The following is a 24640-nucleotide window of genomic DNA, read 5'->3' on the forward strand; positions in this document are numbered from 1 at the left end:
AGTCCGATGCTTTTATTTCATCGATATGACAAGTTCGTATAAAGTTTATTTTCCTCACACTAAAATATAGTACATATTTAGAGTGCAATTTTTATTGCATGCACCGATGACAACTTACTTGAAGTAACTTACTCAATCCATTGGTAGATATAGTGGACTCTCGTGGCAAAACTAGGTCAAAGGTTTTTGGATGCACAAGTAGTATCTGTACTTAGTGCAGAAGATTTGGCTAGCATAGGATGAGAAGCAAGCTCAACATGTTGGAGTATCCATGACAATATAACTTCTATTTAGATATAAGGGAACATAACACATTATGTTGTCTTCCTTGTCCAATAACAACTTGTTAGCATATACTATTTTAATGAGTGCTCACAATCATAAAAGATGTCCAAGATAGTGTATTTATATGTGAGACCTATCTTCCTTTATTACTTCCTATTAATTGCAACAATGACCAATACTATGTTTGTCAACCCTCAACAAATTTCATGCATCATACTTATTATATGTGAAGTCATCACTCTCCATATAAGATCATTGTATAATCTTTTATTCTTTTTCTTTTCCAAGATCAAAGAAAGAAAGCAAAGCCCTCAACTCAAAAATAATCTTTATTATATAACTCTCACACTTGATTACATAGATAGATCGAAAAGCAAAATCTTAAAGACTAGATCATACAAAAAAATTATTCTACTAGATCAAGATTTAACCAAAAGGACTGAACCAAGATAAATGATAAAGATAAAGATGTGATGGTGATATGATACCAGGACACATCCCCAAGATTGGCACAAGCCAAGGGGAGTGCCCATACCCATGTAATCAAGTCTTCTTCTTCGGAGGTGGTGGTGCAATATTCTTGGCGATGATGTCTTTTAGAATGCGATTTTCTTCCTCAAGCTTATTGATTTGTTGTTTGAGATCCATAATTTCCTTGCGGAGATTCCATGTGACTCTTAAAGCACCGTCCACCCATGGATGCATCCTGGATGCAGAGGAAGAAGCAACACTCTTTAATTTTGAAGTTATTGTAAGAGATAAATTTGGCATTGGGAGGTTTCACTACTAGGGAAAAAGCCTAGCCGTAGCGCGGATTTTTGGCCTACCAATAGCGCGGGTGACTTCGCTACTGATACGACACTACAGCTAAAGGTTAGCAGTATCGTTGATTTACCCATGCTACTGCTATATGCACTTAGTAGTAGAGCTTCCTGGAAAGGGCGCTACTGGTAATTACTAGTAGCGCTTCTCGTAGCCCGTGCTACAACTATTATTTTGTATTATATTTCTTTTTTATTTCATGTTGTATTCATACACCTTTATACAAGTTTTCATACAGCAGCAATTTAGAGATAGTTTTTACATCATAATGAGTTATTACATCACTGGGTGAAAGAACCATGGACTAGTCTCAAGTGGATGGACATCCACTTGAAACTAATATGCGGTTCTTTCACCCACCGATATATTAAATATCATCATCATCATATCATTAACAACTTATCATCATAATATATCATTGTCAAATAACACCTCCTCATGATTACCATTTTCATCAATGAGACATCATATAGCAAGTTGGTCCCTAGTCATAATCACAACTCCTACTCATCATCATCAACTCTAACACATTGTACCACATAATTAATTACACATTGTACCTAGGACCTACTTCTCTCTCATAGGACCTACTACCTTCTCTTAGGTAAAATAGCATAAAACAAGATAGGCCCCGACTCTCCATTATGGAGAATGGAGATTATTTTGTCTCCAATTCTTGCCCTTCGCACAATGTTGCTTCCAAGTAGCTCCCTACGATTGACCATACATTTTTTTCCAATCTTCGATTGTCATGTCTTCATCGGTTTTATAAATCTGATATGGACAGGAGTGATTCGTAGGATGACCTGGTCGTATGTTCAAAACATCAAGGCGACCTTTCTGAAACATCAGATGAGGCACATAATCCTTCAGGATTTTCTGTTGAAAAACATAGTAATAACTTCATAGTTACCAGTGTAGTTCATTTTTAGAAGAATTTATGCAAAATATGCACGGATGTCGTAATAGTAAAAAAAATCTTACCATGGCATCTCCATGGATGTTATGGTAGTTTGACATGTGCACTAGTGGCATGTATTGACCATAATGTGGAGGAGTTTGATAATAGATATTGTAATTCTCAAGATCAGTAATAAATGAGATCAGATGATTTTTCTCCTGATAAGTTAATTCTAAGCCATCGGTGTAGTAGGTTCTGTCTACCATCTTCCGCACATTCTTTGAAGAATGAAAATAACCTGTCAATGGAAATAAGCTGTCAACTATTTTGAAATAAACAATATAAATTACTTAATAACTATGTTTGAGAAACCCACATAGCATTAGAATTGGAAGCGTATCAACAAGTACCCATATGTCCATATGTCTGGGACGATGTTAGGATCACCAAGACCCATGGTGACAAGCATACCCTCATGAAAATCATACATCTTGCAAAGTGCTTCCCAATTCGAGCAACCAAAATGGGTTACGCTCTCAGAATTGTACAGATTTACTTGAAAATCCATACCATGATGGGTCCTTAGGTGAATTTTCTTTGTTTCCATACTTTCATGATCTTCAAAATACATCCTCTCCAAGACATAGCATCTTGCATGGCATGGGATAAGCTAGTCGAATTGTAAAAGACAAAAATTACACGTTGAAGTACTTGAAGTCGTGCTTAATTACAAAAAAACACTTTTCATCGTGGCGTACCATTTCAACATCGAATGTCTCCTGGAGCTTAATGTTGAAGTGTCGACCTTCGTCTAGGTGAGGCCTGTCGCACATACCTCGGTCGTCATTGCACCAGTCGCACGCCCCCGGGAGACTTTCGTCGTCCGATGACAACATTTCATATGTTCATAATTCAAAGATTAACCTTGTACAATTAAATATATGTACTATAAAAACTAAATTAGATCATTATTATTCATCACGGGTTGACTATCAGTCTACCGAGTCTTTTCTTGAAAACTCTAAGCTCATGTGGTGTATATATTCGACCGTCGTTGATGGTCGCTCCTCCCTTCGTCCCCGAGTGCATTACACCAAAATGTCTAGCACACGGGAACAAAGAAGAACCGACCCCCACGACAATAGTCGGGATTCTTCGTCCTCTCATATATGGTGGAGACTCTCCCTCACTGATTCCTCTCTGACATTTGCGACCGTCGGTGATGGTCGTTACTCCTTCCCCTAGTGCATAACAATGGTCTAGCACAAGGAGAAGAAGGAGAAACGACCCCCACGACAACAGTCGGGATTCTTCGTCCTCTCTCATATATGGTGGACACACTCCCTCACTGATTTTTCGACCGTCGGTGATGGTCTTTATTCCTCTTTCCCCTAGTGCATAACAACAGTCTAACACAAGGATAAGAAGGAAAAACAACCCCCACAACAACAGTCGGGATTCTTCTTCTCTCATATATATATGGTGCAGACTTTCTCCCTCGCTCATTTGTTGACTCTCATGGATGGAGCCTCTACAGACTTAAAGTCAAACCGAAATGTTGTTTAATTATCTTTCTAGAAAATCCAGGCCACTCGATATTTCCTACATATTCTAGCACAAGTCATGCCAAAATTCACGGAAAAATCCGGCATGACCTTTGCTAAAAAAGGACATATCGAGCGTCTGAAATTTGCTGGAACGGAAATTAATCAACACTCCAGCAAAACATAGGCCACTCGGAGGTGTAACCTGTAAACGTGGCTGGCCACTTGGGCAAGCACATATCCTATTTGAGAAACACAAGATATACATGTTTATATCTACCTCATATGAGCATTCAAACTTGATGGTCATTGCATTTCAATGGTTGAAAATATGAACAAAAACATTTCAAAATATCTTATAGGACTCATATTGACATAGAGATTTGGCTCGAGGTCGGAGGGGGTCGGTGACGGGGACGACGGCGGGGATGATGGAGGGGCTCCTTGATTTCCGCAAAAACAAAAACCCTATAAGCTATCAACTAATCAAATGCATACGCCTTGCATAGTGGGGTCCAATTTGAGCATTCAATAAGAAAAACCAAATCGTAAAATAAATAAGTATTCAAATTAGCATGCATTCAATAAGCAAAACTAAATCATCTCTTGCGTCCGTACGTCGTCGAATATTATCACTAATACATCTTGAATAGTATCATACATATAACTGCACTAATACAACTAAAACCCTAGTGAACGACGGGTTTCGGCACGGGCGGTGGACACCCAAAGAGAAGGAACCATCATAGTATCATAGCTCCAGTGAGATCCCTGAAGAACCTGCCAGGTATTGGAGAACCTGCCCTCCAACACAACCATGTAGCGACGGGCGTGCTCGTCCTCCTCGCTAACATGGTGACGTACCACCTCCGCAGGGTCCTCAAGCCTCCGCACCGTCACTGGCCCACGCGACCGCCACCAAAGAAGGTTCGGGTCAACGACGGGCTGGCTCCTCGCCAAGCTGCGCCCTCGGTAGGTAGCACCTCATAGTACTAGCCTGGCGGAACCTAGTCCCTAACATGGCCCCTCTGATCAAGCAGGTGTCCTCCGCTGGGTCGAGGACAAGGATGCGGGATAGGCATCGTCAACGTCGATGCGGGAATACTTGCTTTAACTAAAAAAATAACAACAAATGTGACATGTTCAAAATATGACATGTCCACTTCAAAACGAATCAACCTAGAATACTATTAAATACACCTAAAAATAAACTAGTTCTATTAATTTTCTTACTAAAAATAAACTAGTTCTATAGTAAAATTTTAATTAGATCATCAAATCTCATATAACTAAATTTTCTTACTAAAAATGAACTAGTTCTATTAATTCAACTAAACACTTGATATAAATAAAAATAAATTAGTTCTTACTAAAAATAAACTAGTTATATTAATTTTCTTACTAAAAATAAACTAGTTCTATTGATTCAACTAGTTCTTACTAAAAATAAACTAGTTCAACTAGTTATATTAATTTTCTTACTAAAAATAAACTAGTTCCACTAGTTCTGTTAATTTTCTTACTGATTCTATTAAACACTTACTAAAAACAGTAAAAAAAACTATATTGAATTTTTTCTTTAAACTAAACACTACTGCCCTAATTAACATCTAGTTAAACCCTACTGCCCTAACCCTACTGCCCTAGTTCTTAAGCATCTACAAGTACTAACTAATTAGATGAACCCTAGCTAGGTACTTAAGCATCTACAACTACTTAAGCACCCATTGATGAACCCTAGGAATTTGTCATGAAAACTAATTAAGCATCTACAACTACTGCCCTAATTAACATCTATTTTACAATTAAATTTACTTAACTACATTGGGTGCACAACAACTATATAACTACTTAAGCAACTATAAGTAGTAGCTAATTTTATGAACCCTAAGTAACTATATGAACTCTAAAATTTGATGAACCCTAAGAACCCTAGCTAGGCAGAGGTACGGGGAGAAAGAGGTGTAGGCGTGCTCACCTCGGGTGCCGGCGGAGTTAGGGAGCGGCTGAGGGAGGGACACGCGGTGTCGAGGTCGGAGTCGGGGCTCGGGCGCGCGGAGGAGGGCAGCTTCGAGGTCGGGGTCAAGGTCAAGGTTGGTGTAGGGCAGCGTCGAGGTTGGGGTTGGGGCTCGGGCGCGCTGCGGAGGGCATGCGGAGGGCGACGAGAGAACACGCGGCGGCCGACAGCGATGTAGGGCAACGACGGCGGCGACAGCGGCGACAGTAGATCGAGTTGGATTTGGGGGAAGTAGCCGTGGGGAAGAAGAACCGCATGGTTAAGTCAAAAATAGCAGTAGCGCGGGCCAGGAAAAGCGCTACTGCTCCATTAGCTATAGCTAACTTAGCTACAGCGCTGGCTGACATAACGCGCTACTGCTAAGTTAGCTATAGCGCCTGTCGTGAAAGCACGCTACTGCTACGCCTTTCTCCTATATTTTTATATTTCATTTATTTTCCTTCACATTTTCTTTTTTTTCCTTCCCTTTTTTCTATTTCTTTCATTTTCATGAACTTTTCTATATGTTTTTCATTTTTCCCTTTCATTAGCAGTAGCGCTTTTTGCGTAAAACACGCTGCTACAACCATCTTAGCAGCAGCGCACTTTGCATAAGCTCGCTGCTACTATCGGTAGTCTGGCGAGAATAGTATGGGAATTGTAGTAGTGGCGCTTCTTTCCTGAGATGCGCTACTGCTATAAACTTAGTTGCAGCGTGTTTGTTCGACATGCGCTAGTGGTAAATAGTAGTAGCACTTCTTTTTGACCCGCGCTACTGGTAAGTTTTTGTGTATAAGGTTTTCCCTAGTAGTGTTTGACTGAATTTGTGAGGCTCAAGTTATCGAGATCCACATGCATGGGTCCAGGTTGAGGGAGATAAGTGACTTCTTGATCCTCTTCCATGGCGTCCACTCTTTAAAGATCGGATTCAATCTCTTCCTTCGTTGATCACCCAAAGGTATTAGCTTTGTTGTATGCTCTTGGATCCGGTGTTGGGTTAGATATATAACTCTCCCCGATCGACTCTTGCAAAGACATATTGCTCTAAATCTGCTGCAGAAATTGCTCGAAACAAGAACAGAAGATATTGTCGTAATTCAATGGTCAAAACCTTCGGGAGATTATATAATGATTTTTTACCGTGCACAACAAGTAATCTGGAAGAAAACGGAGTCCGGAGGGCACACGAGGTGGCCACAAGCTTAGGAGGCGCGCCTAGGGGGTAGGGCTGCCCCCCAGGCTTGTCACCTGCTCATGCACTTTTTGGACTACTCTCTATTTTCCTAGTTTTTTACATATTCCAAAACAAAGTAAAATTGCTTTTGGAAAACGTTTGGAGTCGGTTTACTTACCGTATCACATACCTATTCCTTTTCAAGGTTCTGGAGCAATCTGGAAGGTTTCCTTTATGTACTCCTTCAGTCTTATTAAATGAATAATATTTGTTTCAAATTTATGGGCGTACATGAGATATAGTGTTTGATTCTTTGCCCATTCACCACCTTCGGTTTGTTGCTTTTGGCATTGTTGATCTTGATAGCACTGGAGCAATAAACTTCTTCGATAGTGCAAGGCCCTTCGCACTTAGAGAAAAGTTTTCCTGCAAAAAATCTTAAACCAGAATTGTATAGCAAAACTTGGTTGCCTACATTAAATTCCCTCTTTTGTATTCTTTATAATGCCATCTTTTAACTTTTTCTTTAAACAGTTTAGCATTTTCATAGGCTTGGGTTCTCCATTCATCAAGTGACCTGATGTCAAATAACATCTTTTCACCGGCAAGTTTAAAATCATAGTTGAGTTCTTTAATTCCCCAACAAGCTTTATGTTCTAATTCAAGAGGTAAGTGACATGGTCTTCCATAAACCATTTTATATGGAGATGTACCCGTAGGGTTTGTATAAGTAGTTCTATAAGCCCATAATGCATCATCAAATTATTTAGAACAGTTCTTCCTAGATCTATTAATAGTCTTTTGCAAGATCAACTTTATTTCTCTATTACTTAATTCTACTTGACCACTAGACTGAGGGTGATAAGAGATGCAATTCTATGGTTAACATCATACTTAGTAAGCAATTTACGGAAAGCACCATGAATAAAGTGTGAACCACCATCAGTCATTAAATATCTAGGGACTCCAAACCTCGGGAAAATAACTTCTTTAATCATTTTAATGGAAGTGTTATGATCAGCACTAATAGTTGGAATAGCTTCTACCCACTTATTAACATTATCAACAACAACTAAAATATGTGTATGCCCATTAGAGGAAGGAAAAGATCCCATATAATTAAATCCCCAAACATCAAATGGTTCAATAACAAGTGAATAATTCATAGGCATTTCCTAACATTTACTAATATTACCAATTCTTTGGCATTCGTCACAAGACAAGACCATCTTACGAGCATCTTTGAAAAGAGTAGGCCAATAAAAACCAAATTGTAATACCTTGTGTGCAGTTCTGTCTCCTGCATGGTGTCCTCTGTAAGCCTCGGAGTGACACTTCCGTAGGATTTGTTCCTATTCATGCTCAGGTATACAACGTCTAATAACACCATCTAGTACTCCTTCTATATAAAGGTGTGGGTCATCCCAGAAGTAATGTCTTAAATCATAGAAAAACTTTTTTCTTTTGTTGGTATGTGAAACTAGGTGGTATAAATTTAGCAATAATATAATTAGCATAGTCTGCATACCATGGAGTACTACGAGAAGCATTTATGACAGCTAGTTGTTCATTAGGAAATCTATCATCAGTAGGTAGTGGGTCATCAAGAATATTTTGTAACCTAGACCAGATATCAGCTACTGGGTTCTCGGCTCCTTTCCTATCAGTGATATGTAAATAAAATTCTTGCAGCAAGAGAACCCACTTAATAAGTCTAAGTTTAGCATCCTTCTTATCCAAAAGGTACTTAATAGCAGCATGATCGGTGTGAACAATTACTTTGGAATCAACAATGTAAGATATGAATTTATCACAAGCAAACACAACTGCAAAAATTATTTTTCAGTGGTAGCATAATTTCTTTGGGCACTGTCTAGAGTTTTGCCGGCATAATGGATAACATTTAATTTCTTATTAACTCTTTGTCCTAAAACAGCACCAACAGCATAATCACTAGCATCACACATATTTTCAAAGGGTAGGTTCCAATCAGGTGGTTGAACAATAGGTGCAGAGATTAAGGCTTTCTTAAGCATTTCAAAGGCTTCTACACAATCATCATCAAAAACAAATCGAGCATCTTTTTAGAAGAGATTAGGAAGAGTACTAGAAATTTTAGAGAAGTCTTTAATAAATCTCCTATAGAAACCAGCATGACCAAGGAAACTTCTTATACCTTTGATATCTTTCGGACATGGAATTTTCTCAGCCGCATCAACTTTAGCTTTATAAACTCCAATGCCCCTTTCAAAGATTTTATGCCCCAAGACAATAGCTTCATTAACCATAAAGTGACAATTCTCCCAATTCAAAACCAGATTAGTTCCTTCACATCTCTGCAAAAACTCGATCAAGGTTGCTTAAGCAATCATCAAAAGAAGTTCCGTAATTAGAAAAAACATTGATGAAAACCTCAACAATCTTTTCACAGAAGTCTGAGAATATAGCAGTCATACATCTTTAAAAGGTAGCAGGTGCATTCCATGAACCAAAAGGCATACGTCTATAAGCAAAAGTACCAAAAGGGAATGTAAAAGGCATACGTCTATAGTGGATAAGTTCATTTTTATCATTAGGAACAACAGTAATACCTCCCTTCTTAGCGTCACAATGAACATGACTTACCCATCTACTATGAGCTATGGGATAGATTATACCTGCTTCTAGAAGCTTTAATATTTCATTTCTTACCACTTCCTTCATCTTAGGATTTAATCATCGTTGGTGATCAACAACTGGTTTAGTATCAGGCTCCATATTAATCTTGTCTGACATAGAGTGGGACTAATGCCCATAAGATCATCAAGACTATATCCAATAGCGGCACGGTGCTTCCTCAGAGTTTTCAATAATCTCTTTTCTTCATGCTCTGAAAGGTTAGCACTAATAATGACATGATATATCTTCTTTTCATCAAGGTAAGCATATTTCAAAGTGTCAGGTAATTGTTTAAGATCAAACACGGGATCACTCTTGGGTGGAAGAGGATCACTAAGGGTCTCAATAGGAAACTGCTGTTTCAAAATAGGCATTTGTTTAAAGAATATCTCATTTATTTCATTTATTTCATTCATATGCATATCATTTTCATGGTCTAGCAAATATTCTTGTAACGGATCAGTAGGAGGCACGACAATGGAAGCAAGACCAATAATTTCATCGTTACTAGGTAATTCTTTAACACATGGTCGTCTACGGATTTTGAAGAAATTAAACTTATGAGACACATCACCAAAACTTACACTAACAGCTTCTTTCTCACAATCTATCTTAGCATTAATCGTGTTCAGGAAAGGTCTACCAAATATATGGTAACAAACATCATCTTGTGGGAACCAATAACTAGGAACTAGATAACCAGATGCATAGGGTAAAACTTCTGATGAAATTCCAATTACAATCGGTTGTAATTCCAAGCTCCAATATCATCACATAGCCTATACCATGTCAATGAATTTCTCTTCAAAGATAAAGGGAAGCCCTTCTTCTTGACTTCATCTCCAGGTAAACCTGCAAGCTTAAATGATCCACAAACTCCATCCACATAGATTTGGTGCATATCAGGATGTAGTGTTCCATCTCCTACATAAGGTTTAGCTAGCAGTTTCTCTATCATACCCGAAGGAATTTCATAATAAATACTTTCAGTAGGTGCAGTAGGTTGAGGATCAACTCTTTGTTCTTCCGGTCTAGGTCAAGATACCTCGAACAAACCCCTCAAAGGATGATTTTCCATAGTGACAAATAACACTAAATTTCAGCACGTAATATAAATTTTTCCTTACCAAATTCCACTCACCAAAGGAGCTTCACTCCCCGGCAACAGCGCCAGAAAAGAGTCTTGATGACCCACAAGTATAGGGGATCAATTGTAGTCTTTTCGATAAGAAAGACTGTCGAACCCAATGAGGATCAGAAGGAAATGGCAAGCGGTTTTCAGCAAGGTATTTTCTACAGGCACTAAAATTATCGGTAACTGATAGTTTAGCAGTAAGATAATTCGTAACAGGTAACAAGTAACAAGTGTAAAAAGGTGCAGCAAGGTGGCCCAATCCTTTTTATAGCAAAGCATAAGCCTGGGCGAACTCTTATATATAGCAAAGCGCTCCCGAGGACACATGGGAATTATCATCAAGTTAGTTTTCATCATGCTCATATGATTCGTGTTCGTTACTTTGATAATTTGATATGTGGGTGGACTGGTGCTTGGGTGTAGTCCTTACTTGGACAAGCCTCCCACTTATGATTAACCCCTCTCGCAAGCATCCACAACTACGAAAGAAGAATTAAGATATATCTAACCATAGCATAAAACATGTGGATCCAAATCAGCCCCTTACGAAGCAACACATAAACTATAGTTTAAGCTTCTGTCACTCTAGCAACCCATCATCTACTTAATACTTCCCAATGCCTTCCCCTAGGACCAAATCATGGTGAAGTGTCATGTAGTCTATGTTTACATAACACCACTAGAGGAAAGACAACAGTTCAGTGGGCCTTCATGTTCGCCATGTACTCCATGGTTGTTGGCCGGAGTAGTGGATCTTGATGGACTGTAGACAATGGCGGTGAAGAGTCTTCAACGAGTTATGAATTGGTGGAGCAAGGAAGACAAGCTTAGGTAGTGGTACGTGGGCGCTAAGGATGGTGTTGCGAGGGGTAGCGGCTGGAGAGAATGGCGGCGACCCAGAACCCACTCCTCCTGTCTATCCCACCGCACGCATCATTTTTCTTGACTCCATTTCGCACCTTCGGTCGATCCAATCAAGCACCTCACATCGGGACTGGATGGACACAGAGTGGTCGCTCCTCTGTATTGCTTGACCGAAGTACATGGGCTGGACTGGGCTGTCCAATGGCACAGTTGACTAGAGGGCTCGGTTACGGCATCCAGAGCAGCAGCCCATAGGACAGATGGGCCAGATTAAACATGGTGTGGGACAGATTATTTTTGTACATGAGATCTAACGGTCAGGAACCCCAGATCGTGAAAACAGACGGCCAAAAATGACAGTCGTTGTGAGGGCAGGGATTAGGTGTGGTTGTACTATCCTTACTTGTTCCATTTCCTTACAAATATGGCTAAACCTGCACAACAAGTAACGAAATGTGGTTTCTTTGTTTTTGAAAGATATTCATTTGTGAAAGGCAAAAACTAGTCACAACCACACAATAAACCAAGTGAAATGATCATAGCAAAGTGCTATATTTTGGAGGTGTCAACAATGCGCTGGATCTCGTCCCACCACCACTCATCATGTCGCTCCATCCTGCCTCCTTCTATGCGGGGATGTCACTCACCACTCCCCCGTATCGTCTGTTGTGTGGCTGCGCATGAGCCAAAAGAGCGTTCCCCATCCCCTCCCTTAAATCTAATGCCATCGGCCTTCCCTACCACGATGTCACCAGCTGCCCACGTTTGTTGGCTTTTTGATGGCCGCATCTACTCATCATCACATTGGAGTGGACTTGCAAGCTTAATTAACCATGGTGTATCCACGTGTGTGTGTGTTGTGGGGGGGTGTTCCAAAGACGATCCAATGTGCTTCATTCCTCTATAGCTTCATCTTTGGCTAGCTAGAGCACCTACTCAACTGCTTCTAGGCAATCCTATGCCACTTTGACTTGTCCAAATCACCTAATGGTGATGTAGCAAATTGAATCATGCTCTTCGATGAGCCATGTCAGCACGATATCAAGGATCATCCTCTCGGATGTTAGTGCTTGGGGGTGGAGGTGCTTGGAGGCTATGAGGTGACCAAATAAATCTAAATCGGCAGGCTATCAATTGACACGATGACACCCACAGGTGGCATAGCAGGTATCCTCCTCCCACCCCTGTGATTGATATCACAATGGGAAGAAATACCATGACGGCAAGCCCGACAACAAAAATGGTGGTGCATTTACATCTTTCTGATGTTGGTGGTGTTGTCTTCATCTCCTACTCGATGGCTTGTGAACTTCTCTATATTCACCATAAGCTATCTCTAATATCTATAGACACTATTGTTGGTTAGCCCCCATTGTTACCTCTCTTATTGGTGTATACTTCCCTTCCTTTACACCCCACCGTGGGCTATAACCACCCTCGTGTGGGGATGATTTCATTAGCGTCATTCCCTATGGCCATGTCACTTCTTCTTCATCGTTGTTTCTCGCCAATTCCTTTTGAATGAGACCACCCCTTCCATGGTGAAATCATGCTACCCCTTCATGTATGATCCTCGAGCTAAATCATTTCTTGTGACCATTTTACTCTATCCTTGGCAATGACCACCCTAACCGGAGTGTTGGACGGCATGAGGTTGGTAATGGCACAAATCCTTATTTTGGCTACCCATTGTCTACCCCTGCTAGTAGTTCCAGTGATGCCTTGACGATGCTTCCACGAGCATTTTTTTTAAGTTTTCTCTCTATTGTCTCCTGCCATGATGTTCTTCCTCGATAGCCCCTCTCTACTTCTAATACTCCATGTATGCTTTTATGTCTTCACTTGTGCTACATCGGCCACCTAGATTCACCTAATGTTTAGGCGGCTGATCCTTGCGCTGCACTATAACTTGTACGTCTTGTTATCCGTTTCTTGCCTTGGCAGGATGTATTTCCCCTCGGTTGTTCAGGTTGTCGATCTGGTTTCCGAAACAAATTGGGTCAATGGATTTTTTATCTCGTTTCCCATATAAAGTGGATCATAGTTTTGACCTGATTTCCTACATAAACTTGTTCAATCTCTTTTGAATTGAGATCTATATACAAGTGGGAATTTCTGTCCCCCTGCCCCTTGGACAAATTCAAAAATATGGAACTACGTAATACTCTGCACATTGCTGCTAGAATCTACTGCAATATATTTTAGTGTGAGTTGGTTGTATGAAACATGAATATTTGGATTAATAATATATATACCAAAACTTATAATAGATATTATATATTGTTTTTATTATTGTATAATTGAAAAATGTTTATTTAATATAATTAAAAAATTCCCATGCATTTTATGGTGGGCTTTTGATGAGGTGGCAAGTTTGGTGAATAACATGTGTGCACGTTTATTTACAAAGAGTGCATGTTCAAATAAAAATAATTAGTGAGTATCAACTAATAATGGAAATAGTGTTTCATGTTCATGTTGAGATGAGCCTTTGATGAGGTGGCATGTGTGCATATTGAGATAAATAAAAGTAGTTGATATGAACTACTTAGATATATAGGATATCACTTCTAATTACTCCCTAATACGGGCAAAACACAATATGCACCAATCCAAGACATGTATGAAATTGAAAAATTAAAACAATTAGAAAAACTATATTGTACAATTAATATTATATCATGCTTTTTAAGACCTAAAAAATGTAAATGCAAATGTGGAAGACACTAAAGCATATGTTACTTCATTTCATCATTACAATAAATTTTTGTCCTCCATGGAATTGTTTTGGATTATTTTTCTTGTAAGCAAATATTGAGGTTATTTTTTGCAAAATTTTACGCACATATATGTTGTGACATGCAAATCTCCAAGAAAAATATGGGAAATTCGAAATTAAAGCACACATAATTATCATGCATGTGGTCTTCCTTGTAGAAACTTGGTGGTTAAAAGGGAAATGATTCTCGATATGTCCTTCCTAATTGTATTTTTTTTCCTATTTAAAGAGCTCATCTCAAAATTCTAAGCAACTAAAGTATAGTGCGTGGAGGACATGAATTTTGGGGGTTATAAACTGTCCAATAAAATTTGCCCCACATGTTCGACAATTAAAGCAATAAATGCATCACCGTCCCTATTCATATACATAGTCCATGCATAATAAAGAGTGCATGCATGATCTCGAATTTCTTTTCTCTCAGGCTGGTCATAGTGGGGAGTAACTTAGACTAGTGTCATGCATATGGCACTAGTCTAAGTTACTACCTTCATAATGCAAAGTAACATAATAGTAGTATCATAGATGACTTCATTTATTAGCTCATAGACTCATCTTGTCTTGGAAAGCGCTATGTTACAGTAACATATTATGTTACCACCTCTCATTAATTACTTGCCACATAAGCAGAATTTTCTCGAAGTGTGCTATGTTACTAGCTAAGTTACTCCCACTATGACTAGCCTCATCTCCATGGATTAAACGTGGTGTGGGACTCAAAGCACTTTAAATGAATGGGACTCAAAGTGGGACTAATATAATGGAAAACTAAAAGTTCTGAGATAGTCCTTTAAACCTGAAGGAAGGGAGTAAATGTAAAAGTCTATAGTAACCCCTGGTAGGGTATAATGATCTACTACCTGTTAGAATATGTATAGGGTAGTTTCATTCAAATTGTAATCTATCTCTATCTCTATCTCCTTTCTTTCCTCCCCAAGTTACATCTTGTACCGAACCAACTTGGGATCGTCTCGATCTCTTGATCTCTCCTTGTACTCCAAGGCATTGCCAATATATATACACATGCGGCCCGAGACAAAGGGTTCAACGCTTCCAACCAAACTTACATGGTAATCAGAGCATCTTCCTCTTAGATCGAAGATCGCATCTAGCTACCTTCCCCGCGGCCGAGATCATGTCTTCCTCCGCAGCCCTATCGTCCACCATGAGCGCGCTCTCCACCTCCACATCCTCCACCTTCGCATCATCATCCAGCAGCAGCTCCGTTCCTCTCGGACCGCCACCGCAGGAGAAGCTATCAAGGGGAAATTTCCTTTTATGGAAGGCCGTCGTGCTCCCGCAGATCAGAGGCGCACAGATGGAGCACCACCTTGACGGGAAGAGTCCGGAACAACCAGCCACCCTCACCATCACCAAGGATGGCAAAGACGAACAGATCGTCAACCCCGCCCGAACCTTTTGGTACGCACAACAGCAACTCAAGGGGTATCTGCTTGCCCAAGTCGCCACTCTTCAGACGCCGGCAGAAGTATGGAGCGCCATCAATGCCATGTTCACCGCCCAGAGCCAAAGTCAGGCCATCAACACCCGCATCGAGCTTACAAACCTGAAGAAAGGTAACATGTCCATGGCTGAATATCTTGGTAAAATCAAAACTCTTACAGATGAGATCGCATGCTGCACCGGAGTCCCTCTTCCCGACCCTGAGATCGTCTCCAAGATCATGGCTAGCCTCGACCTGGACTACAACCCAGTCGTATCTGCCTTTCCGCCAGGGTTGAGCCAGTTTCGGTTCAGGAGTTGTACAGCCAGCTCTTGAGCTTCGACGCTCGTCTCGCGCTTCTTCACGGCACCAACATCAGACAGTCATCTGTCAACTCGGCGGCTCGCGGGCGCGGTCGTGGACGCGGTCATCAAGGCCAGAGCCGCAACATCAACAGCGGCGGCCGTGGTCGCGGCAACTACTAGTGCGAGGGCGCTCGTTCTGGCGGTGGCAGCTACTCAGGAAGCGGCGGCTACAACAACAACGCAGGAGGTGGCGGCTTCAACAACAACAACAGCCGTCACGCTCCCTCAAATCGCCGTCCTCGTTGCCAACTGTGCAAGAAGCCGGGCCACGAGGTCCTGGACTGCTGGCACAGATACGATGAAGACTTCATCCCCGACGCTCATCATGCTGCTGCAGCTATTCGTGAAGAAGGAGGAGGAGGAGATGGCGTATGGTACGTGGACTCGGGTGCAACAGATCATGTCACCAGCGAGTTAGAACAACTTGCCCTCAGAGAAAGATACCACGGTGGAGACCAGATTCACACCGTGGCTAGTGGTGGAGGTATGGATATTTGTCACATTGGACAAGCTTACATTAATTCCCCTAATCTCAAACGTGATCTAGTCCTTAAGGATGTCCTTCACGTTCCACAAGCTGACAAAAATCTTGCCTCTATGTCTCGTTTAGCCACTGATAATAATGTCTTCTTTGAAACTCACCCTCGTTACTTTCTTATAAAGGACCGGGCAACGAGGTAACTTCTTAATCACGGTAGATGCATTGGAGGGCTCTACCCCCTCACATCCGGAGCAATTAATCGCAAGAGTCGTCAAGTTTACTCTGCTATCAAACCCTCTTGGGAAAGGTGGCATCAAAGATTAGGACACCCATCATCGATCATAGTTAAGCAAGTAGTCAATAAAGACAAACTTTCTTTGTCACATAGCCAAAATAGTGAGTCAGTTTGTGAAGCTTGTCAGTGTGCCAAGAGCCACCAACTTCCTTATCCCAAGTCAAATAGTATATCTCATGCTCCTTTAGAGCTTGTTTTTAGTGATGTATGGGGTCATGCAAGAGATTCTTTTGGAAGAAATAAATACTATGTTAGTTTCATTGACGACTATAGCAAGTTTACTTGGATTTATTTACTTAAATATAAATCTGAGGTCTTCTCTATCTTCCAAGAATTTCAAAAACTTGTTGAAAGGCACTTTAACAGGAAAATCCTTACAGTTCAGAGTGACTGGGGAGGGGAGTACGAAAAACTCAATTCCTTTTTCCGTAGCATAGGCATTCAACATCATGTTTCCTGCCCACATGCTCATCAACAGAACGGTTCTGCCGAGCGCAAACATCGTCACATTGTTGAAGTTGGTCTCTCCCTACTTGCTCATGCATCCATGCCACTAAAATATTGGGATGAAGCATTTCTTACAGCAACATATCTCATTAATCGTCTTCCAAGTAAAGTCATTGGCAACTCTACTCCGTTGGAACGTCTCTATCATCAAAAACTAGATTACAACTCTCTCAAAAAATTTGGGTGCGCTTGCTATCCAAATTTACGTCCATACAATCATCATAAGCTTGAATTCCGTTCTACTCAATGTGTTTTTCTAGGCTATAGTAATCTTCACAAGGGATACAAGTGCCTAGAAATTACAACTGGACGTATATATATCTCTCGAGATGTAGTTTTGGATGAAACCCTTTTTCCGTTTGCCAAACTTCATCCCAATGCTGGCGCGCTTCTCCGTGCTGAAATAGCACTTCTTTCTGACCTTGACACAATTTCTGATCACGGGGGTGAATTAATTGAAGCAGACCATGTGGATAAATCCACAGAAAATTGCACTTCTGATGATGTTTGTACAGGTGCAGCCCATGATTTTATGTACTCAGAAACAGCCAACACAGCTGGCGTTAGCCCCGAGGAGGATCCCGCCAGCCCCAGCAGATCTGGCGCGCGATCCCAGGAGGATCCTGGCGCAAGCGCAATCATTGGCACCGCCCGATCCGAGGAGGATCCTCTCCAGCGCGTGGACACGGCCCGTGGCTCGGTGGCCGACAATGACAGCGGGGCTGGGCGCGACTCCCTGCTTGCCACGAGTCCGCGGTCTGCGCGCATGGCCGACCAGCCGACCGATGCTGGGCCCAACCCATGGGCTCTGACGCGCACGGGCTCAGCGGGCGACACAGCGGGCGACACGCGGCGCGCCTCTGCTGGCGGCTCGATCCCGAGGTCGATTTCGCTCAAAGGAGATTCGGCGTGTGATCCCGTGGCGTCTGAGCATGATCTGATGGCTGGATCTTCTGTGGCACCGACTGGATCTTCTGTGGCACAAATAATTCCGCGGCGTCACACGAGGTCTCAGTCAGGTATTACTAAGGAAAAAGAATACAAAGATGGTACCATCAGGTATGATAAAAAACGTGCTTTCCTTACTACGGCTGGTGAACCAGTCAACCTAGTTGATGCTCTTGCTCACAAACATTGGAAAGAAGCCATGGATAGTGAGTATAATGCACTTATGAAAAACAAAACATGGCACCTAGTACCATCAAAAAGTGCAATGAACATCATTGATTGTAAATGGGTGTACAAGATAAAAAGAAAATCTGATGGAAGTATAGACAGGTACAAGGCTAGATTAGTTGCTAAAGGTTTTAAGCAGAGATTTGGCATTGATTATGAGGATACCTTTAGCCCAGTTGTTAAATCAGCCACTATTCGACTTGTTCTGTCTATTGCTGTTTCCAGAGGTTGGAGCTTAAGACAGCTAGATGTTCAGAACGCGTTTCTTCATGGTGTTCTTGAGGAAGAGGTGTTCATGCGGCAGCCACTAGGTTATGAAAACAAAGGTACACCACATCATGTTTGTAAATTGGATAAAGCTCTATATGGTTTAAAACAGGCACCAAGAGCTTGGTATTCACGATTGAGCATGCAACTACAACAAGTTGGATTTGTACCATCCAAGGCAGACACATCCTTGTTCTTTTACAATAAAGGAAATATCACTATTTTTGTGCTAGTTTATGTTGATGATATTATTGTTGCTAGCTCAAGTTCAAGTGCTACCACCTGCTTACTTAAGGATCTTAAGTTGGAATTTGCTCTCAAAGACTTGGGAGATCTTCATTATTTTCTTGGTATTGAGGTCAAACAGATAAGAGATGGTATACTTCTGACACAGGAAAAATACACAGCTGACATACTCAGGAGAGTAGGTTTGGAAAAATGTAAACCTGTGAGTACACCTATCTCAACTTCTGACAAACTTTATGTTGAAAGTGGAGAGCCACTTGGGTCATAGGATGCAACAAATTACAGGAGTGTTGTGGGTGCATTGCAATATCTGACACTTACACGCCCTGACATTTCTTATGCTGTCAACAAGGTATGTCAGTATTTACATGCTCCTAGCACTACTCATTGGACCGCGGTTAAGAGGATTTTGAGGTACCTTAAGTTTTCAGAGGGACTTGGACTTCAAATTACCAAGTCTTCTTCTATGCTTGTTATTGCCTACTCCGATGCAGACTGGGCAGGATGTATTGATGATAGAAGGTCAACTGGTGGATTTGCTGTATTTCTGGGATCCAATCTTGTTTCATGGAGTGCAAGAAAGCAGGCTAAAGTCTCTAGATCAAGTACTGAAGCTGAATACAAAGCTTTGGCGAATGCCACAGCTGAAGTAATGTGGATACAGACACTACTTTATGAACTTGGAATTAAGACTGCAAAAGCAGCTAGATTATGGTGTGATAATATTGGTGCAACCTATCTATCAGCCAATCCTGTTTTTCATGCAAGCACAAAGCATATTGAAGTTGGTTTCCACTTTGTCAGAGAAAGAGTAGCTAGAAAGCTCCTTGAAATTCAGTTCATTCCTACTGGAGATCAACTTGCTGATGGATTCACAAAGCCTCTCACTATGAGGAGGTTAGACGAGTTCAAGTACAATCTCAACCTTGGTCGAAGTTCGTGAGGTTTAGATTGAGGGGGTGTGTTAGAATATGTATAGGGTAGTTTCATTCAAATTGTAATCTATCTCTATCTCTATCTCCTTTCTTTCCTCCCCAAGTTACCTCCTGTACCGAACCAACTTGGGATCTTCTCGATCTCTTGATCTCTCCTTGTACTCCAAGGCATTGCCAATATATATACACATGCGGCCCGAGACAAAGGGTTCAACGCTTCCAACCAAACTTACACTACCACCTACGAGGTAATATATTTGTCACCCGTTATATATAGATCATAACAAAAATAACGACCTATATCAGTTTGGAGCGTTGTAAAGTTTATTATCATTCTTAGACATATTCTGTGAGTGCGCTTATCTAGCGTGTACCGTATACTGGATACCCGCACAATTCACTTGGATTATCTTTTGGTCAGAAGGCCAGTTGACTTAATTTGATTAGCAAGCCAAACATCATTTACATTGTAATTTCAGTAACTTAAACTAGCTAGCATCGTCCCTCGTATCAGCACCAAAGGACCACTTAGCTCATAATAGAAGAAAACTGAGAAGCAAGTTATATATGGTGTGCTAAATTTCTTTTATAATCTACTAAACCAACATATATAGTTGTTGGTAACATTTCCACTTGTTGTAGGTTATCTAGCAGTGTATGCACAGGCTCCGTTTGTATTCTATTCTTCAGCGATCGCCGAAAATTGTTTGCAGACATGTGTACACATTTGGAACCGGAGGACACATATGTCTTTACCCAACAGTGCTGGCGGTATAGTTTGAGGATTGCCCCGCTCCCCCTCCCCTTGCCTTAGGCATTGCATAGTCCCAGACGACTTTGTTTTTTTCTGCATTGTTTAGAGTAGGCTGGATGTGAACTTGTTTTGATTGTATTCCATTCGTGCGACATTATGAGTCAAAAAGCGCCCTTTATCAGAAAAATAAAAGTTTTGGGTCATAAACAACTAACTACTCAAGTGATAAAACCTAAAAACTTGATCTCAATCATCTTAATATAATCTAACGCAATGCTATCTCATTCTAAGACATCCCAACCTTTTATAAACAAGCTAAAACACTTCATTACTATTTTTACACAAATTGTACAACAAAATATGTTGTAATAGTAAAAGATGGCTCTGCGAGTCAACTTGATTGGAAAGTTAAACTGCATGTTTTAGTGGATTTGATGATCTAAGGCATTGACTGCATCATTTTATAGAACTTAATCTTTTCAGGACTATGGTACGTACTCACACAAACTAATACATGATTTGATTATATTTGTATGAGGTGAAGATGACTAACATTATTTGCTTGTATGTGCAATACATATACTTCTTTAAAGTTATACCACATCCGCAAGATGAACATTATATTAGTGCATTCCTTAATAAAAGTACAATTATGTCGATACTTTCGTTTAATAACTCTTTCCTTACATTTTTAAAACGACAAGGTTGTTGAATTAATTCAGCTATTGGAAACTATGTTTATGTCTAAACACGAACCAAGAAAAGAGATGTAGTATATAAACTTAATTATTTAAAATGTACGACATTTCATTCAGTAAATTCAGTGAACAACTAATGGTCTGAAGAGTCCTCTCAGTAGGAATGTCTCCTTTGGTTCGCACTTGTGTGGCGGCTATTACCAAACCCGTAAAATCTTGAGAAAGGCGTTTTGGAGGCCGAGCTCCATGGAGGCCTTTATTTTTGAAAAATTCAAATTCAAACTTTTATGGTTCAAAAAATTCTGAAAAAAAATATGCGTGTATGTAAGGATGTAACTCACATGTGTAAAAATTCATGATGAAATTTCTTGAGTTGCAACCTATACAAAAAATACAAATTCATGGTCTGGGAGGATGAATAGTATCATGTGTTAAACATCCTCAGATTTGTCTTTTTTACACAACCCTCATTTCAATGTATTTTGAACTGAAAATTTTCACACTTCTGTATTATGCCTTCATATATATCTGTAATTTTTTTCCAGAATTTTTTGAAATGTAAAAATATGAATTTTAATGAAATTTCAAAGTTGAATTTGGAGGCCTCACTGGAGCCCGAGCTCCAAAAGGGATTTCCGGTAAAATCTAGGCTAGGAAGATTGGAAGAATGACATAGTGCAACACAAGTCAGAGTGTACAACAATTCAGGAGCGGATGCATTATGCACACTAAAGCGGAAGTATGCACCAAAGAGACAACTTTCGAAATTTCTATCATTATCTCTATGAAACATAGCACATTAGATAAGATCAATTATGCATTTCTGGAAACTTTTTTTCTAGAAAGCCAAACTTTAATTTTGTGTGGCATATGTGTGATCGGAGAGCTTGCATACGCCATGGCAGTCATGTCTTCTTCCTGCCTATATAAAGCACCCCGTTAGCAACCTTACAATTCAGGCGAAGAGTTTCAACCAACACTGAGAGCTCCTCTCCTAATCTCTCCCTTCTCTCCAACAGGAGTCTGGGGTTAGAGAGAGAGAGAGAGAGAGAGAGAGAAAGAGAGAGAGAGAGAGAGAGAGAGAGAGAGAGAGAGAGAGAAGTGCAAAAACAATCTCTCGCCCCACTGTTATACCAAGTTCACATCCATCTCACTGTTATATATCTTTGTATCACAATGGCTGGCCTATCCCTGGAGCACCCTTGGGCATTCGCCTTCGGTCTCCTAGGTGCATACTATTCTCATCACATGCAAAAGATCATTTTCCTTGAATTACCCCTTGTACTATGGTAGTTCTTGTTTACAGCAGCTATTTGCTAGTGCAGTACTAGTAGACTCCTTTGTGTCCTTAAAGATCGGCCTTTTGCAACATCTATCTATATTATCTTTTTTTGCTTGCCACTTGCCACTGATTGATTGATTAATTGATGTAGCCTAGTACTAGCTCTAGTGACATCTAGCTCGGTGCACCATGAACCCATAAAGAAACAACAACAAAGCAAATTGCATATTTTTTTCTCAAAGGATAAAGCACATAAAAGAAAGATGTACTAACTGTGTCGTGCAATTATCGCAACTCATCGCTTACTTTGGTAACTTTGTGCCGTGCAGGCAACATCATCTCTTTCACGAGCCTCCTGGCCCCCATGTAAGCGACTGTCTATGTTTTCTTTTTCATTTGATTGATCATATCAATATGTCTTCCCATAACTTATCTGTACATACTAAATTTATCAGACCAACATTCTACCGGATCTACAAGAGCAAATCCACGGAAGGGTTCCAATCAGTGCCCTATGTTGTGGCGCTGTTTAGCGCGATGCTATGGATCTTCTACGCGCTGGTCAAGTCCGGCGAGGGCCTCCTAATCACCATCAACGCCGCAGGCTGCGTCATCGAAACCGTCTACATTGTCATGTACCTCGTCTACGCCCCAAGGAAGGCCAAGGTCTTCACGGCCAAGATCATCCTTCTCCTCAACATCGCGGCTTCGGGCTCATCCTCCTCCTCACCCTCGTCGCCTTCCACGGCGAGAGACGCGTCGTCTCACTCGGCTGGATCTGCGTTGGCTTCTCCGTCTGCGTCTTCGTTGCCCCACTCAGCATCATTGTGAGCCCCTTTTGACCGACAAACCTCATACTTCAGCTCATGGCGCGACCTCTTGTACGTGTGTCAACTAACTTTGATGTGTTCCATTCCCCAGGGACGAGTCATCAAGACCAAGAGTGTGGAGTACATGCCCTTCTCCCTCTCCCTCACGCTCACCCTCAGTGCCGTCGTCTGGTTCCTCTACGGCCTGCTCATCAAGGACAAATACGTCGCGGTAATTTAAACATCATCCAACCCTTCTTTTAATTTGCCGACAGATACGCATTCTATTCGCAAGCATGAGCACTGACGAGTGGCAATTAACTTTTTGTTTGCTGCTCCCAAACATCCTTGGCTTCACCTTTGGGATGATCCAGATGGCCCTCTACATGTTCTACATGAACGCGACGCCGGTGGTGAGCGATCTGAAGGAGGGGAAAGAGGGGATGAAGATGCCGGCGGAGGAGCACGTGGTGGTGATAAACGTTGGCAAGATCGAAAAGAGCTCTGGCGCCGTGGTTCGCCCAGTCACCGCCGTTCCGGCGGCGCCGGGGCAACAAGTGATGGCGCTGGACTCTGTCCGTTCTGTCGATGTGGTCTAAATTCATGCATGCAGGCTTGGTTCATGCATGAGTCGTCCAAGCTTTAATATTCGTGCAACTTTTTTGGAAGGTCACGCCTGCAGGGCATGCATGATGCCTCTTTTCTGTTAGATCAACGTGTTGATTGTATGAGGCATAATAAACCATTTAATAGCTGCTAACTCGCTTTCACCACGCCCTTTGTTAACTCATGAGATTAAGTCTTTTTTTTTCTCTATAAGAGGTTATTGCGATCCGTTGTTTCGTCTTGATTTTATTTGCGCCGACAGGGTTTTAAATATGTTATGGTGGGTTTTTTTTAGTATATCTGGTGTGCTACTAGAGATGATATTTATTCTTAGAGGAGATTGCAGTTGTTCGGTGCGGGGTTGTAGTGTCCTTACACATTTCGACCTCGGTGTGAGCTTCTGGTCGGTGTGTGAGTCCCTTGAGAGCTCATATCTATGCTGAAACCATGGAATTGTTGCTATACGTTCACATGACTCTGCCCACTGATCTCTCGCTCGCTCATCTAGGCTCCCTGCCCCACTAACTTGCTTAGCATTTTTCCGCCCACTCTACTTCTATCTTATAACAATTTGGCTATCTTTTTTATTTGAAATGTTAGTTAAATCAAAAGATGTT

General features: G+C 41.1%; 1 pseudogene; it reads left to right on the top strand.

Moving 5' to 3' along the window:
* Positions 1-22295: 22295 nt before the first annotated feature.
* On the top strand, positions 22296-24252 carry LOC119318467 (annotated as a pseudogene).
* Positions 24253-24640: the final 388 nt, after the last annotated feature.

Source organism: Triticum dicoccoides, chromosome 6A (genome assembly GCF_002162155.2).
Source record: "Triticum dicoccoides isolate Atlit2015 ecotype Zavitan chromosome 6A, WEW_v2.0, whole genome shotgun sequence".
Taxonomy (NCBI): Eukaryota; Viridiplantae; Streptophyta; class Magnoliopsida; order Poales; family Poaceae; genus Triticum; species Triticum dicoccoides.